Below are 18601 nucleotides of genomic sequence, written 5' to 3'. Positions count from 1 at the left end.
GTTTGCAAGAGGGGCGTAGGGGAATTGTAATGGGCTTCGAGCCGAAGAATTTTAACTTCCCTGACGATTAACTGCTTCGACAAGTTTCAGTTAGACCAAATAATAGGTCGTTCATGTATAATTTTCAGGAGTGCCGTGCTGAGCGTTGTATGATTTTATCGCGATTGTAATCTCGTTCTGAAATATGTATCTACAGCCGGGGCTGTTACTATTGTTCGGATTTACGAGGACCTAAACTCGAGGACTTGCTCCACTGAGATCTGAATGTTCGAATACGTGCAAGTACTCTGACTATTCAATTTAGATGTGAGTACTCAATGAGCTCTTATCTATTTTGTGTTTTACTATTTTAACGTTTTAGCGTTCTTTTTTATTTTTTCAATTTTATTGTCATTTCGCTATTCTGCTGTTTTAGTGCTACTTTTCTTTTTTATAGTGCTATAACTATTTTATAGCTTAATTGGGGTAATAATATTAAAATACTAGTGCAATAGTTGTAAATAGTTGGACAGTAAAATATTAGTGTAATAGTAGTAAATAGGCAGTAAAATAGTATTATAATTTAATATTAAAATTAATGAAATATTGTCATAATAATATAATGGAAAAATCTAATAGTAGTATAATAGTATAATAATTGTATAATAAATAGTGTAATAAATGAATGATAGTGCATATAATAATATCAAATACAAATAGCAAATATAAATAATTAAATCAAGTACAAATGATTAAAATATGGTTTCAAATTCTATTTGCACAATATTAATATATCATGTTACATTATACAAAGTTATTTGAAGACAACATAATTCATTGCAAGTTCAAATTGTTAAATTATTATTATTTTTTTTTAATAAGCACCATCAGTTACCTAACTTCAAATTTGGTAATTAAACCAAATGAATTTATCAATGTAATAATTTATTAAATTAACAATTTGTCAAATTAACAGTTTATTAAATTAAGAATTTCTCAAATTGACAATTTGCGAAATTAACAGTTTATCAACTTAACAATTTATCAAGTTAGGAATTTGTCAAATTTAGAATTTATCAAATTAGCAATTTGTGGAATTAACAGTTTATCAATTTAACAATTTATCAAGTTAGGAATTTGTCGAATTTAGAATTTATCAAATTAGCAATTTGTGAAATTAACAGTTTATCAATTTAACAATTTATGAAATTAACAGTATATCAATTTAACAATTTATCAACTGTATTTTATATATAAAGAAAATTGATCGCAACACTTTATTTCTGTATTTATTTACATTTTTTCTTCGGAACCTGTTACTTTCCGTTTCGCACGTGATAAATAAACTTCGATACAAGCGTTCTATTTCTCCGTCATTCTATCGATCTTCCTTTATCGACGCCACGGTGTTCCGATGGCAAACTAACGAGTTTATTTTTAACACATTTGAGGAATAATGTGGCCATGTGCATGCGATGCAACGGTAAATTACACTGACTTCAATGACTCTTATTAATTGGCTGAAGCGAGTCGATTCTACAACCGGTCAATACTTCACTTTAACACTTTTACGACATGTATACAGGCAGTTCAATAGAAACTTGCTCAGACTAATCGGTTACTATTTTTAAGTACATACACTTAACAAAAAAAAAATGCTATTAACCTTTAACGATGACACTGGAGTATGAAACGACCTCAGCTAATTTAGCTTCAATTTTAGCTACTATATTATACTGAAAATCTCAATAAATATCTTTTATGAAACTCTGGTATTTTTACTATTTTTTTTCCTCGTATTGTTGTATCCCAAGAATGTCAAAGCTACAATTTTAGCTGTTTATATTAAAACCGAAAAAAATTTAGAATTTTTTTGTAAAAGTCATCTTTTCAGTTTTTACACATTTCTGAATTTTTGTTCATATTCAGTGTTTAAATGTACTGAAATCAGCTGTGAAATATGATAAAACAACTTTCAAAGTTTATTTATAATTTTTTTCAAGTTAAAATAATGAGTAGCTTTTTTGTGGGAAACACTTTTAGTGTCCGGGTTCTTAAACGTCCCAGTGTGCCGGGTATATTATTTCGGCGAAATGTGACTATTAAGGGTTAAACTAAATAAAGGATAACAGCTTTGAACAAGAACGTATGCACAGTGTCCAAGTTTTTGGCAAAACTTTATCAAAATATTCCATACGCAAAAATGAGAAAGAGATGTTATATTAACACAAGGTTTTACACTTTATTTAAAAGGTATAACGAAAGTGCAAAATGACTATTATTTACACAGTTGAACTATTTGTTTCTATACGAATAATTCAAACATAATTTATTCTGTTTTGAAAGAATTTTGCAATATTATTTTATGTTATTCTGAAATACTTCATTATTGCATTTCGATTTTATTTTGTTATTAATTTGACACATTCTAACTTAATATGGCTTATTTATTAATTTTATATCTTCTTTAAGTATTTCGAAATGATTTCAACGTTTTCTTTTTTAATTTTTGAAAGGTTCTTCTCGTTTAAATATTGAGTACTGATGCTATCTTAATTTTAGAAATTTTTCAGGACATTTGATCACTTTCTTTATTTTTGTTTTCACTTTTAAGTATTTGATTCTTTTTTAATTCATGCTATTTTCTTTCTGTTATTCTTAAATATTAGATTCGTCTTGCATTATACTTGTATTAATATTTATTTATTTATAAAGTCGATGGTCATCTTTTTATGTTAATAATACATTTGTTATGAATTTTTCGTTTTTTTTTTACAAGTACTCTTTCCAACACCAAATTCAGGATATAATCATTTATCATTTTTATTGCTGCCAACCTTTTAAAGTCAAGTGCTTTGTACTAGGTACAATTGCTATGTGAAAATGACTGTAAGCGCACCATATAAATGACCGTTACATATATGAACGTCAGACGTATGACCGCTGCATATACGAACACCATACATGTAAATGTCTTATTGTATATTACCTCCAAAGAATACAAACAATTATATTTGTGTACTATATAAAATTTTATATAATATAATATAGTATAATATAACATAATATAAAAATAGTACAAATATAATGCAAAATATAACATGAATATAATACAAATATAATAACATATAATGCAAGTGTAATATTATATAATACAAATGTATTACGCTAAAAATATAATGCAAATATGATATAAAAATAATGTAAATCAAATATGAATATAACACAAATATATTTTTAATAAATATAATTTCTACTGTAATAAACAGTAAGTAACTTACTACTACTGTAATTATTTACTACTGTAAATAATCAGTCTTTATTTAAAAAAAAATCTTAAGGGTATTTATAATATTTTTACCTGCAACTAGTTAACATCTACTTGCAACACAACGTTCCAAAAATTCCTTAAAATTTATACAAAATAAAATTATTTATCAAATTTATACAAAATTCCCTAGAGGCACTGCTATATAATCATTATTTTTTAAAAAACAATATTTGTATAGGTACATATTTTGGTACACAGTAATATAACTCATTTCAACAAGCATGTTCATACTTCCGCCAAAGCTGCGATAAAACTGCAAAGTCTGATATAAACGATTATGGTCCAACGAACACTTTACAGAGTCATAAAACCATAGTGACATACATCTAGTTTCAACAAGTTGCTATAGAAAATGTCGTGTAACATGTCTCGCAAGAGGACATAACTTCTGAAACACCAATTTCATTCAAACTTTGTACAGTTATAAAGTACGCTAAAAGTAATAATCTTGCACAACCGTAACATGCAACTTCTCAAAATAAGAGAGTAATTTACGTTTAAAGTTTCCCGTAATTTGTGTTTAACTGTTTAGAAGTAGCGTGATCTCGAAAATAAAAATTAAATTAAATGAAAGTAATTTTTCGTTTTATTTTTAATTCTTTTAAGGTAACGAAATAAAAGAAAATTTATCTCCCTTTTTTTATAGGAAGCTTCAAATAACACAAGAATTGCGTTCATTTAATTTTTTGTTGCAATTTGAAAATTTATGTGTTTTGATTAATTTGAGAAAATTTATTTGGAAAATTTATTTAGAGAATTCATTTAGAAAATATATTTAGCAAATTCATTTTAAAAATTTATTTAGAATTATACAAAAAAACTTGGTATTTCGCTAGTTTTGAACTCACGATTTTCGGTTTAATGAGTTCACTTTTCACTTAGGATGCGGTGCATTTCTGATAAACTTTGAACGTATATTTCTGCCCTATTTTCGAGAGTTGCACCCTGTGGTTTTCCATAGTTGTTACTTTTAATGTACTTCATGGTTGTACGAAGTTTGAACGAAATCGGAGTTTCAAAAGTCGTGACGCCAATTTGCTAGAAAACTGTAGATTCTCTGATTTCCACACTTTTAAATTTTAGGATGATGCATTTAGATATTTTCTAGCGTTTCAGTTTAGAAACCGTGAAATTTCTCTTCTATATTCTAAAATTTTCAAATTTCCTAATTGCCGAATTTGAAGTTTGCCGCAAAATTTCAAGTTTCCAAATTGTCTTTTTGGAAATTTTTCCAGAGAAAACACAAAATTATGGTAAAAGCTTCCAAAAATTAACAAAATCAACTTCAGCCATTACGACTTTAACTGTCATATCATGTGATTATCCGAAAAACACCAAAGGGATACGAAGTTGCCCGACGTGTCACTCATTCGTTTACCGCAAATGTTACTATGTACAATAAAACTTTGTTGTAAGGGAAACGCTTGAAACTACAATTAAATATGTTCCGAATTACGTCGTGTTTGGTGTCATTTTATTCAGGAAAATGTCAAAATTATGTCGGCAAAAGTTTCTGTAACAGATAGTTAAAAATAAAGAAATTTCATTCTTACATTAGGAGTGTCTCATCGATACTTTAATGTTTGTTAACATTCGGCTCCTTTTCTTCGTTCAAACATATTCGGTCAATGTCGGAAGTACACGAAATAAACGGAAGTTCAGATCCGAGAGGTCCGCTCATTTTAAAACTTTATTATAACCTCAATCACTCATCTCAATCGCATTTAGACACTTCAGCTGATAGAAATGATTTTGACTGTCAGTCGCATCACGTGATTGTCCGAATAACACCGAAGAAAAACGAAGTTACCCGACGTGTCACTAGGCGTCCGTTTACCGTGAATATTATTACAGCAAACCTCAATGTGCGGGAAACGCTTGAAATTACAAATAAACGTGTTCCGAATTACGTTATGTTTGGTCTCGTTTTAATCAGGAAAGTGTCAGAAATATATTAATAAAAGTTTCATAACTAAAACATTAAAAATATAAAAGTTTTATTCTTGGATTAAGATTATCCTGCGAATATTTTATCGTTCGGATGTTTCGTCGCTCACTTTTCCTTCCTACGTTCGGCAAACTTCGGTCAGTGACGGAACCACACGATGTAAACCACGATGTTCAGATTAGAACGATACATCTTATATCGAAAGTTAACCTTTAAAATTATAAGTAAATACTGAATTCTGAATTATTTTTGTTTAATTTTATAACTTTGAACTTATCAATAGCAACTTCTACATAAATGTAAGATTAATATTGTATGTCACAAATGAAGCAATAGTTTATCAAACATCAAAATGGTGGAGCTGAGGACGATAACAATCAGTGTACAGGATCGTCGACAATCCAGAATGCGTTTATCGTGTATAAAATGCTGAGTTTGATGATGGAAATCCGTTGGTTGACCGTGCGAGGAATTGTTAATGATATTTGAACTAGTGACTATTCTGCGTTCGTGATTTTGACGGGTGATTTGTGTGCAGAGAATGCTTACAAAATTTCCGATCAAACTACTGCTTTCGTTCGAATATAAATTTTAGTTGTACCTCAAGGCCCGATAAAGAGTTACGATGGTGATACTAATTTATTAAAAACGAAATTTGAAATCATGTGGCACGATGAAGAATACGAGGACACAGATGGTTAATGTGCCAAACAGCGTCCGTAGAAATTTCTACAGTGGTGGAACAGCTGCTAGGTTAACACTGAATCTACAAGCGTATAAATTTACAAAAAATTTGAAATTAATATTGAAACTGAAAAATGGCAAAATATAAAAAAACTTTAATTCAATAAGAATTAATGCGGAATTCAAGAAAATCGCTTTATCAAATTGTATAATTTATAGTAATGAGCTAGTGACCCGGTCATTGGACCGTTTTAATAGTTTTAGAGTTAAGTGATAGTATCGAAAAATGAAGAGAAAGTACTTTGAAGAATATTCAAAGTACGATGAAAAGTTTGAAAATTTGAGGATGTGGAAAATTTGAAGACATGAAATTGATGTGATGTGTTTGTTAATTATGTGGATTTGAATGATTGGAAATTTCAAATTTGGATATATTTCTAGTTTTTTAAGTTTACAAGTGTGTACAAAATGAGTTTACAAGATTTTAGATTTTTTGGTCTTCAGATTTTTAAATTATAGATTTCAGAATTATTTAATTTTTTAATTTTTAAATTTCTATATTTGAAAATGATTAAACTTCTGAATTTGTAGATTTCTAGATATCTACATTCATAAGTTCCTAAATTTCTAAATTTTCATGTTTCAAAATTTTTAAATATGCAAATTTGTAAATTTATAGATTGTAGTTTTGTAGGTTTATAGATTTATAGGTTTGTAGTTTTCTAGGTTTTCTGTTGTCATCGTTAAATGCCAAGTTTTCCAAACTTTCTAATAAATTCCTACATTCCCTAATTCCGGAATTTCTGAATTAGTAAATTCTAAATTTGTAAATTACTTAAAAGCTGAATTTCTAAATTACTAAAATTCTAAAACATCAAATTACTAAAATGCTAAATAGCTGTTTCAAAATTGCTAAAATTGTAAATGCCTAAATTTCTAAATTACTAAATTAGTAAATTACTAAATTTACTGTAATTCCAAATGACTAAAAATCTGAATTTTTAAATGTCTAAAATTCTGTATTTCTAAATTACTAAATTAATAAATTACTAAACTATTAAATTTACTAAAATTCTGAAATTCCAAATGTATAAAAATCTAAATTTTTAAATGTCTAAAATTCTAAATTACTAAATTTGAAAAATTAAAATCTTTAAATATTCTAAGTCTCTAAATTTCAAAATTTTTCATTTCTGTACCACAAAATGTGAAACCTTAAGATTAGAAAAAATTCTCCCTCCCCCACAGCACTACTCAACGCCCTCCGTACACTAAAGCCCGTAGCCCTTCATCGTGCACTCGTGCCGGTCACTCACTCACACTCCCCGTTCCGTTACATAACTTTACATATATCCGTGCAACAACGTCGATTTAATGGTCCTCAGTAAGAATATCACTGTTTGAAATGCGCGTAGTCGTTGAAAAATATGTGCATTCCCGTTGGCAGATAAAGGACTCGATGATCGCTAACGAGGTGATTAAATTCAATCGCCGATAACGCGTAACGAAAGTTTCTGTTAAACTGCGGAAACTTTTCACTGTGCTGCACACAGCGGCTTATCGATTACCGTTCAGGTTTGTTATCTGCATATAAATGGACCATCGGGAAACGGGAATTGCAATACACGCTTTCATGCACAATAAAGTGCAGCTCAGCATTGCATACCGATTTCTACGCTGTTCCCTTGTAGACTCACACGGCAATCGAACCAAGAGAATCTCTTTTGACAAATTTAGGGCTTCGGTTAGTTTGGTCATGGGTCGCTGTTCTAAAGGTTAGACTGTGTAGAAACTTCGTACCATCTGCAACAGCGATACACGTTAACCTCTACACCCAAAAGACTACGGACATCATGTCTGTTCTTAGTGGAATCGGTACATGAAAGAATCGAATTTTTGTCAGCTTGTTTCGTCGATTTTAATGATCTTGAAATATTTTGTCAAGTTTGATGTTATGAATAACTTTTTCTTACGCGCAATCTCCTTTCGTTCTTAGGTTCGGAGATGTTTTGAAACTGTTCGGTTCGAGTTACATCTCCGTCGCAAGATGGCCGCGAAAGAATATAACCTAACCGATCTCCATCTTTCTGAGTGCGCGTTGAAAAAATAAACGGTGTAAATACGAGATGTATCGCAGACACGCGGATATGAATAAAATTCAGTGAGACAGTTCTGACAGTTCTTTGAGAATATCTCGAAAACTATGAGGGTCCGACCGTTACGTGTATAGGAAATTTTACAAAATGGCATTTTTTAACATTCAATATTCATCGAAATTTGAAACTCCTCTGGTTTCTAAGTTGTCTCGTGGTTTATGAGTTAGATTTTAAGAATTATTCAGTATTTCACCGTAAAGTGAAACATATCAATTTTTAAACAAAATGCTGTACAGTGGAAAATGATGTGGAACAGAAATAACGTAAAATGTAAATAATATGATATTGAAAGTAGTCAATCAATGTATGTAATATTTCCTCACGTCAGTCAACGTGTTGTAGATGTATGTCTTGCTAACTGACTGGAATAATTTGCAGATATCGTTTTATACGCTTATAAATTATTTTCAAATTGTTTGGTATTCAAATAATCAAGTTTCAAATTTGTAGGTAGTCACATTTTTAAATACAGGTGTTTGAGTACATTAATTATGAAATATTCATATATTCGAATTTTGAGGGAGTGAATACTTTAATTTAGAAATACTCGTATATTCGAATTTTTAGTTATTGGAAATTTGAAATTTTGAATTTGAAAATGGTCCAATACGCAAGTGTTTGAGTTTCAAATATTGCTACTTAAAGTTGCTAAATACTTAAATTTTTTAATAATTAAATACCCAAATATTTGAATTTCAAGTATTCTATTTCAAACTACTAAATACTCAAATATTCGAATTTCAAGTATTGGTATTTCAAACTACCAAATACTAATATATACCAAATTTAAGTACTAGTATCTTAAAGTGTCAAGTACTCAAACATTCGAATTTCAAGTACTGGTATTTCAAGTTACTAAATACTCAAATATTTAAATTTCAAGTACTGGTATTCCAAGTTGCTAAATATTCAAATATTTGAATTTCAAATATTGATATTTTTAACTGCTGAGTATTCAAATATTCTAATTTTGAATACTGGTATTTCAAGCTACTAAATACTCAAATATTCTAATTTCAAATACTGATATTTCAGACTGCCAAGTATTCAACTATTCCAATTTCAAATACTGGTATTTCAAACTGCCAAACATTCAAATCCTTGAATATTTAAGTATTCAAATTTCAAGTCTATAAATACATAGTTATTCCAACATTCGAAAACACGAGTACCAAATACTAGGTCTAAATATTGCACCATTGTAAATGCTATTCATTTTTAACATTCTACTTAATTACTAAATTCAATAACCATTTTATTATGAACTCAATTTACCACAAAATTGCAAAATTGATGTAAATACAAAATTGTGGAGTTTCAGTGTCCTTCACCATAAAATGCAAATGTTCCCAATTATTACAAAGTTATCCCGATTAAAAAACAAACATACTTGTAGCACTTTCAGAATAACGGATATCTTGAATAATAAGCAGATCAATTCATTCAGAGTCCAGAATATCGTCAGCCGTGGACGTAAGAGGAATCACAATATCTATTGTAATTCTGTTCTATTTGCAAGATTATTGACAGTGCTATCCGCATAGCGAGCGTGAAGGCACTGAAAGTCAATCAGGTTAGGTCTTAGAGTACAAAGGGTCAAGAAGGTCATCCAATATGGTAAGGACAGATCGAGTGAAGAAGGAAATGACGAGACGCGATCTGCATTTGCCATCGTACGCAGACGCGCGGCCATTGCAATCAATATACATGTAGATATCTGCTTGAAACGTGGACACCGTTAATTTTATCGGTGCACGAGTGACTTTTGATATTGAAACGAAAACACTGAACGCACATAGAGAAATTGACGACGAAACTGATAACAAGTCACAGCCGAACAATACCGGTGGAGTATAAAATCAATAAGCGAAGTATGAAATGGACACTGAAGTCGCGATGATGGTAGGAAACGAGCGCCGTTACTCGTAAATGGATTTGTTCGATTGAACTTCCGACTGCTTTCAGATACCAGCTGGAGAAAATTGAGATTTTATGGTCGGCGAATAATCGACCGAAAAGAATTTGTGGATTTTTGAAAATTCGGGGAAAAAGACTTGCTTGGGAGTTCTAAGAACTTAGGTATTTGAAAGTTCGAGAAGAAAAGCAGAAATTGTAGAAAATGCAGTTAGTTGTTTGAAACTGTAAATACGTTTGTTAAGATTTTGTACTGAAACGTATAGGTTAACAATAAGTTGTATATGCGTTAAACTAGTCTTTAATATAAAACACTGTTCACAAAATATTAACTGTTGAGGAAAACAATAATGGTGATTCACAAAGAAGATCGCGTAACACGGAGATGAGAAAGTTCGACGACGCGTGCGAGGTCCTACGTGAACAAGCGTCGCGAGGAGACTGACCGAAGAATAAACAAAATATTGCGCCTAGCAACGGTTTATGTAGATGCGCGATTTCCAGAATATTCGACTTCAAGAATGCGTCGTCGAGGGCATCACATACTCTCACGTGTGACTCGAATATTATGGCGAAATGCGCAGTAATATTTTATTTGCTAGTTTAATACAAAATTATCGGTAATACGCAATTTCAATTACTATATGCAGCGTACAAACAACTATTACTTCATACTATTTTTTGCTGTTATTTATATTTTGTAATTAAACACGTGGTATTTTAATAAGTTGAACATTTGGAAGTTTAAAAATTTAAAAATTACATAAGGTGAAAATTTAGAAATTTAAAAATTTGATAAGTTGGAAATTCGGTAATATAGAAAAATGGTGATAAGTTGAACAGTGAATAATCTGATAATTTAGTAAGTTGGAAATTTAGAAATTTGGAAATTTGCAATATTTAGATTTTTGATATTCAAAAATTAAAAGTTTGGAAACAGAAAAGTATAAGACTGAACTTCTTAAATTTGTAATTTTCAAACTTTATTTTTTTAATTTAACAGTTTCTGAGTTTGAAATTTGCAAGTTTAAACATTTTTTATTTTTAAATTGAAAAGTTTAAGTATGTAACACTTGAAATATGAAAATTTCAAATTTTCAAATTAAGAAATGTAGCAATTTCAAATATTCAAATTTGGAAACGTATAATATTATATCTTCAAGTATAGAATTGATGAATTTGAAAAAATTTAATGGTACAAATAAAAAATTTAAAAAATTTCAAAATTAGAAACGCAGAATTGTTTAATTTTCATTTTCAACATTTTCAAATTCTCAACAATATTTGCAAATTAAATCACAAAAATTTATTTAATTAAATATTTTTCATTCACAAATGTACAAATTGTAAAATAAAAAATTTTCAAATGTTTTCAGATTTGGAAGTACAAACATTTCAAATTGCTTAAATCTATAAACTGAGATATTTTCAAGATTTTAAATTTACAAATTTAAGCATTTAAATGTTTGCAATTATGAAATTCATATTTAGAAATTTTAAGTTTTTTGACTTTATAATAAAAGATGATATAGAAGTTTGTGAAGTCATTTAAAAATGTATTTTGGAATTTTAAGTTTGCACATTTTATAAATTTTGAAATTTAGAAGTATGAAAACTTTAAGTTTACAAATCCTATAAATCTAGAAATTTAAACCTTTAAAAATATTTGAACTTGTAGATTTATCAATCTTAAATATACAAAATATAGAAACGCGATAATTTTTTAATTGATTTATTTAATTACATAATAATTTCAAATTTTTAAATTGTAGAATTTCAGAGTTTTGTAAATTAGACGGTTATTATTTTTAAATTAGAATTTAGAAGTCAGAAAATTGAAATATTTAGTAATTTAAAAATATAGAGTAATAAAGTTTGCAAATTTATAATTTTACACAAGTTTATGTCACTTGACACAAAATAACATTATCATAACAGCAAAGGAACGCAATAAATTTTTAAACTGATAGTCTCAAAAACTAATCTAAAATTCAACAAATTCAATTAAATATTTTTCTCTTACTTTTAGGTAAAGAATTGCGTCATTCGAACCGTTTATAATACAATCTAAACCATTTATAATACAATTTAAACCATATATAATAAAATGACAAGTTATTAGTTTTTATAAACAATCGCAGAATTATTTTGATTTACACAGATTTTGCAGACTCAGGTTATTTCACGCTTTTTCACGCACTCGGCGTTTTTACGGAAAGTGAAAAAAAGCGCAACGTAATACACACTACCGCCCGGCAGACAGCGCGCATAAAATTAAATTTAAAAAAAGGAGGGAAAATACGATGAATAAAACACTGATGTTCTGACACAAGTCTTTAGAGAGAATATGCCGGACATTCTGTCCCACTGAAACTTCCAACTCCGCTTCATACTCTGGTTTCACAGCTGGACGGATGAACAGATAAGTTTCTCCAACCTTTAATCACCTCTCTACCCCCCGGTAAATCCATCGCGACTTCTGGATAGCATACCATAGCCGAGTGTTCGCAGCTGGAGCTTTAGTTAGTTAAAAATCATGCTTCTAAACCACCAAACTTCAGTGGTTGCTTCGCCTCCAGTTTCCAAATACCAGAGAACTTGATCAGCATAAACGTATACATACAAATATAATCAGTTAGGAATTATTGAACCACTACTTTCGAAAAACTGGGATATCAAATATGCTGCTTTAAACTTTAATAATATATTATATTCCTAAAAATAAAAAGGTTATATCAATGTAGAATTTTTATTAAAAAGTTACAATAAAAATACGGAATGATAAATAAGCTTAAGTAGATTTTAAATATTAAAATTTTGAACGTTAGATGAGACTTACATTTGCGGATTTAAATTAGGTTATGTAAGGTTTAAAATTTAATTCGGTATAAATAATGTGAAAAAAAGAATAGTAAAAAGAACGATTACATACGTCTGGGACGTTATTTCAGTTATTTACATGCTTTAGCACTCTTACAAGCAAAAGAATAATACCAAGTGCAGTGTACAAGAAAAGAAAATCAGTTATTGGTCTCACTCTAATTTTTGAACGTGAATGCATTAAATTAAAAATTCTCAGTTATTTCTTTATATATTTACAGTTATTATTTACCTCTGCGACAAATATATAATACAACTTGACGTTTTTAAGAGTGTTAAAAGTTGTTAAAAATAAAGACTACAAAATTGCACGTCTCCGGCAGGACGAAGCCGAACTAATCGGAAGAATTCGGCAGTCTTCGCTGATTTTCGCCGCGCGAGTCGGTTGCCGGTTCGCAACAATTGACACGTGGCGAATAGAATTTTAGAAGGCGAACAATAGTGACGTGTAGTGCATGTAACTAATAAATTGTTAAATCAAAAGGGAAAGTCACAAAGTTTTCCAAATCCCAACAAATACATTTAAATAAAAACGTGTGTGAAGTTGGGTTATGTTCAGAGAAATTTAAAGTAAGGTTTAAGCGAACGTAAATAAGTATGATTCGTAGAATTTTCAATTAGGTTATGTTAAACGAAATTTTAACTTTCAAAAAGAGTAAATAGATTCGAATTATAAAATTGTATATCACATTAAATTATGTTAAACGAGATTTAAAGTCTAACTAAAAATAAATAGATTTAAATTATAAAATAATATGTCGAACTAGTTTAAATATTTTTGTGTTTGTGACATGTTGGTAAAGTTGGCGCGGAAAAACTCCTCTCAGTATTTATCGAATAGAAATATTTGTGGGCGAAAAGAAACGAAGTATTTAATTGTTGAAATGTTTCGAACAGTAAAAGCCATACTGTGGTTCTCTAATGGTAGAAATTGTTCATCCCCACTGAATTTATAGTAGAATTCCGATGATATGGCATGTTTGGAACTTTGGCAATGCGGGATTGTCTGACTGTATCCGCAGTGCAGAGAAAATGGAGAACATGATTTCGCAAACGGTAGTAATGAAGCTTATTAGCAACAATGAAACGAATGAATCTGGACTCCGGAGATAGACTGCATTAAGGGACATGTTTGCAGAATTTAAAAGAGTTCAAATCAAAAATGTAGATCACGGTACGCAGTCAAGAAATGTAAATACAAAAATGTTAGAGGTACAATAATTACGCCTTTGCATAACTTCGTTTAAAATTATTGTATATAAATAATTAAATTATGTACTGTTACAAAACGTTAAAAATAGTACGTAACGAAAGTTTATGACTTCAGAATCTTTTTTACCAGAATAACATAACCTCTTATCAATTATAGTATTCAATGTCTAATAATAGTAAAAATAATATAAATACACGATATGGGTGAGACAGTATACAATGTCGTACAAGTCAACTTGAAGATTTACATTTTGTGATAACATTTCACTTTTTCTAAACTATACTATAACTAATTATGAAAAAAAATAGAGTTTTTAGTAACAAACAAGCTTTATTTATCGCGTAAAACTTGAATAACTTGTAATTAAAGTTAAGTGAAGTTTCCAATGATTACAGTAACATGCAATGGTTTTTAAATAATAATTTGAAAAAGATACTTAAACCATTTTAGTAAAAATTTTAGGTTACAGATAAATATATGAGGAATTTTTTCTTAAAAGAAGTTCCACCGTTAACTTTTTCAGAAAAAAAAAAATAGTAAATTAAGATTTTTGGCCGATTGTAAAAGGTAGTTTTTACTGAACGCCATATTTGGCAACTGTGTGACGCAATAGTGGCGCGAGTTTTGAACGAAATAAAACCAAATATGTACATATGCCCGTATATTGTCTTAGGTTGGTATGATGATGCAAAATATTAATTGCTTTTAATTAAGAATATATTTTATTCAATATATGAATTTATAAACTTTTGTTATAAACATTTTGTACCACTGCACTCATCTTCAATGACTGACTCCATCGTTCTTTTTCTGCTTCATTCGCTACTCCCCCTTAGGTACAGTAATACGTAATTTTATGTGGTCCTACCTAATTTTTTGAATACAAATAAACAATGTACCATTTTACTGTTTAAAAGTGGAAATTTAAACAATAGGATAATACATTATGACTTTTTAAAATAAGCAGATAAACTTGAAATGTATTTTTAACTTAATTCAAATAATAAAATTGTTGAAATTTAAAATAAGAAGTATGTTTTCTCGCTCTGACGACAGAGTTAACGTCAGTGTATCTTAACTTAACGCTGTTTGGTTATAATTTAGTATCTTCTCTGTGTGACTTAATGTCATAAGGCTAAACATGATGTTACATGGCTTTGACGTATCTTTTGAAGCAAATATGAAGTCCAAAATTATCTTAACCAATGTGATGGACTTAATATCGTATACAGCCATTAGCGTAACTAGGTAGGGACCAGAGCGAGCTTGGCGAACCCAAAATACAGATTCGTCCTCGCTGCGTAATGGAACGGATGTAAAGCGAAGGATATTTTATACATATACTTCTATCAAACGTTTGGATATTTTTGAAGTTTTTTAAATTCTCTTTTATACATATTTATGAATGTTGTCGTTTCTGAATACACAAACTATGAAATATGTAATTCTCAAATTCACGAGTTTTCAAATTTTCAATTTCTTAAATATTTAAATTATTAAATTCTCAAAATCTCAATTTTCCAAATTAACAAATTCACAAGTTCTCAAATTCACAAATTTCCAAATCCTCAATTTCACAAATTTTCGAACTCTCAAAGCCTTAAATTTTTAAATTCTTAAATTTTCAAATTTTCGAATTCTCAAAACTCAAATTTTGAAATTCGTAAATTTCTAAATTTAGAATTTAGAATTTAGAATTTAGAATTTAGAATTTAGAATTTAGAATTTAGAATTTAGAATTTAGAAATTTTCAATTTGCAAAACTTGAGAATTAGAAATTTTCAATTTAGAAAGTTTGAAAATTAAAAATATAAGAATCTTGAAAATTAAAAATTCCTAATTTAAAAATGTGGAAAATTACAAATGACTAATCTAAAAATTTTGAAAATTTGAAATTTGTAATTTAAAAACCTAAAAATTAAAAATCTACACTTTCATAATTTTGAAAATTAGAAATTCTCAATTCAAATATTGTAAAAATTTAAAGTTTCTAATTTAAATATCTTGATAATTAAAAATTGTTAATTTAAAAATTCATAAATTCAAAATCTAGAAAATTAATAGTGACGGAATTAAAAATCCATAAATTCTAAATTTTCAACTTGAAAATTTTGAAAATTGGTATTTTCCAATTTAAAAATCTAGAAAATTAAAAATGACCAATTTAAAAATCTTAAAAGTTAAAAATGATAAATTCAAATGTCTTAAATTTTAGCAACTCCCAATTTGAAATTCTTAAAATCTAAAAATTCTCATTTCCAATTCAAAAATTCCAAAAATCAACAGCCCCAGTTTAAAAATCTCAAAAAGCCATTTATTCCTAATTCAAAAACCTCACTGATCCCAAACACGATTAATTTTATATTATTGTCTCGTTAACGTCCGTATAATATACCTTTGCCATTAAAAATCTTATTTTTCTGTCCACCCTAATACCTGTACGTCGTAGTACCTTACCGTCGTTCCGTTTCCACTGTTTTCACTGTTTGCCGTTCTAATTTTGTAGTTCGCCTTAACGAGGGTTGCCAACCTTTAGTTAACCAAAATTCGTGTACTCTCGTCTGAAGCTGGCGCGGAACAGTCGGTCGTGGAATAGTTGATTTGCTTTGACACATTCAAGCTTGTTTCGCTGGTTTACAAAGTTAGACGCGCGACTGCGTCCATTTAACGCTTTAATCCGTTTCGCGATTTTATGGAGTAAAAGACAACCACGAGGCGAAGAAGAGGATAGAGATTGAAGAGCATAAACGAAACTCACTGGAAAATGCATTTAACCGATTAGTACGTTACGCCGATGGAAGGAGTGTACATTTTCCACGAAGGATTTAAACAAGTTCCACGTAGGAACAAAGAATATTTGTTTGTTCCTTTCGGTGTGCGCGTTCGAGAGTCCTCGTTGTTGGTTAAACGTCGCTTGAGTGTACATTAAACTATTCTTTCTCGTTTTTTGTTTGTCGTTCGTTAGCTGGACTTCAGAGAAATTGCGTGATGTGAAAATATACGGGAATTGAACGTGGATTTATTTTTATTATGGACAGTCTTTGTTTCTGAAGATTACTTTGTTATTTTTGGCATTTTCCCAGTTTGCATTTGGAAGTTTTTCAATTTTTTCATTCTTCAATTTTGGAAGTTCAGAATTTCAAGTCTTTGGAATTTTTAAGTTTTTAAATCTTTTTAAATCTGGAATTTTTTGACTAGGAATTTTGAAATTGAAAATTTTTGGAATTTTCGAAAATTGAATATTTTAGTTTTGTGAAGTTGAATTTTAAATGTTTGGGATTTTTGAATTTATTAATATTTTAATCTTTAAATTTTAAGTCTACAATATTGAGTTTCAGGACGTTACAATTCTTTAACTTTGGAAGTTCAGAATTTCAAGTCTTTGAAATTTTTAAGTTTTTAAATCTTTCTAAATCTGGAATTTTTTGACTTTAGAAATTTGGTATTTTGAAATTGAAAATTTTTGGAATTTTCAATAATTGAATATTTTAGTTTTGTGAAGTTGAATTTTAAGTGTTTGGGATTTTTGAATTTATTAATATTTTCAATACGTTTCAATTTTTCGAGTTTTGAATTTTACAATTTAAAAAATTTTTATTGTTCAAGTTTTAATTCTTATCATATTTTGTTTTATATTCGTATAATTCACAAATTTTCAGTATTATAAACTTCTTTTTATTCAACTTTCAACTCAAACTTCTTTTTATTTTATTTAATTATTATTATCACTTGTAGTAGTTCAAAAATGTAGTTCCCTACATTTGTTCACTTATGAAAGTGAACAAATGATGAACTACAGAATTAAAAAGTAATATTCAACAAGTAATTCTTATGAACACTTACTAAAGTTGCATATTCCAATAGTTAAACCAATGTTAAAATTAGAATTTTACTAGTACAGCTCACCCTACATCCTTCAGTTTTTAAAACAAATTAAAAATAGCGTCCTCGGGTTATAATTAAAAATATACCCGTAGCAAAAGTTTTTCCTATACTGCATATGTTAAACGGGTAATTATCCGGAACAGGGGGTACCTTCTTTGACCTTCAAGTATGTTCTCAAGTACAACGTTTTAAACATTTTTTTTTGTACTTTTTATCACCAGACATTCTTAGGTCCGGAACTATTAGTAGAATACTTTGATTAAATTTATATTTTAATTTATATAGGCTGCATATAGTATTGTTTGCTGTTAATATATTTATTAATATATTATTACTATATGTTTAATATATTTATAAATATATTATTAGTATATGTTTAATATATTTATTACTATACCTATTATTAAATCAACTATACCACTTGTTCGTCTTTCAGTATACAATTCTTCATATAATACTTTCAATATTTCAATATTATCATATATAGGACATTGATAATTAGCAGAACAGTAATGGCGACGTATTAAAACATAGTGTACTTGTGTATATCATTTCACCGATATTCTTTACAAAAAGGCAAAATCTAGTAGCAATATAGTATGCCATATTTG

The 18601-nt window shown here is 28.9% G+C and overlaps 2 protein-coding genes across 15 annotated transcripts in view; both read left to right on the top strand.

Moving 5' to 3' along the window:
- Positions 1 to 18601, top strand: part of Nca (neurocalcin homolog) — a 238087-nt gene that overhangs the window by 157787 nt on the left and 61699 nt on the right. The window lies entirely within an intron of this gene.
- Positions 1 to 18601, top strand: part of LOC100883363 (neuronal calcium sensor 2) — a 214689-nt gene that overhangs the window by 157622 nt on the left and 38466 nt on the right. The window contains exon 1 of one of the 13 annotated variants that reach the window (XM_076534642.1): positions 285 to 306. The exons of 11 other annotated variants lie outside the window; for them this stretch is intronic. The gene's annotated coding sequence lies outside the window, so the exon portion shown is untranslated. Of the gene's footprint in view, positions 1 to 284; positions 307 to 13321; positions 13463 to 18601 lie in introns of those variants that run through there. One more of the 13 variants, XM_012288011.2, reaches the window with a different exon arrangement.

The sequence above is a fragment of the Megachile rotundata genome, chromosome 8, assembly GCF_050947335.1.
Source record: "Megachile rotundata isolate GNS110a chromosome 8, iyMegRotu1, whole genome shotgun sequence".
Classification (NCBI taxonomy): domain Eukaryota; kingdom Metazoa; phylum Arthropoda; class Insecta; order Hymenoptera; family Megachilidae; genus Megachile; species Megachile rotundata.
Note: the sequence above shows the minus strand (reverse complement) of the source record. Positions and strands in the feature narration are given on the sequence as shown.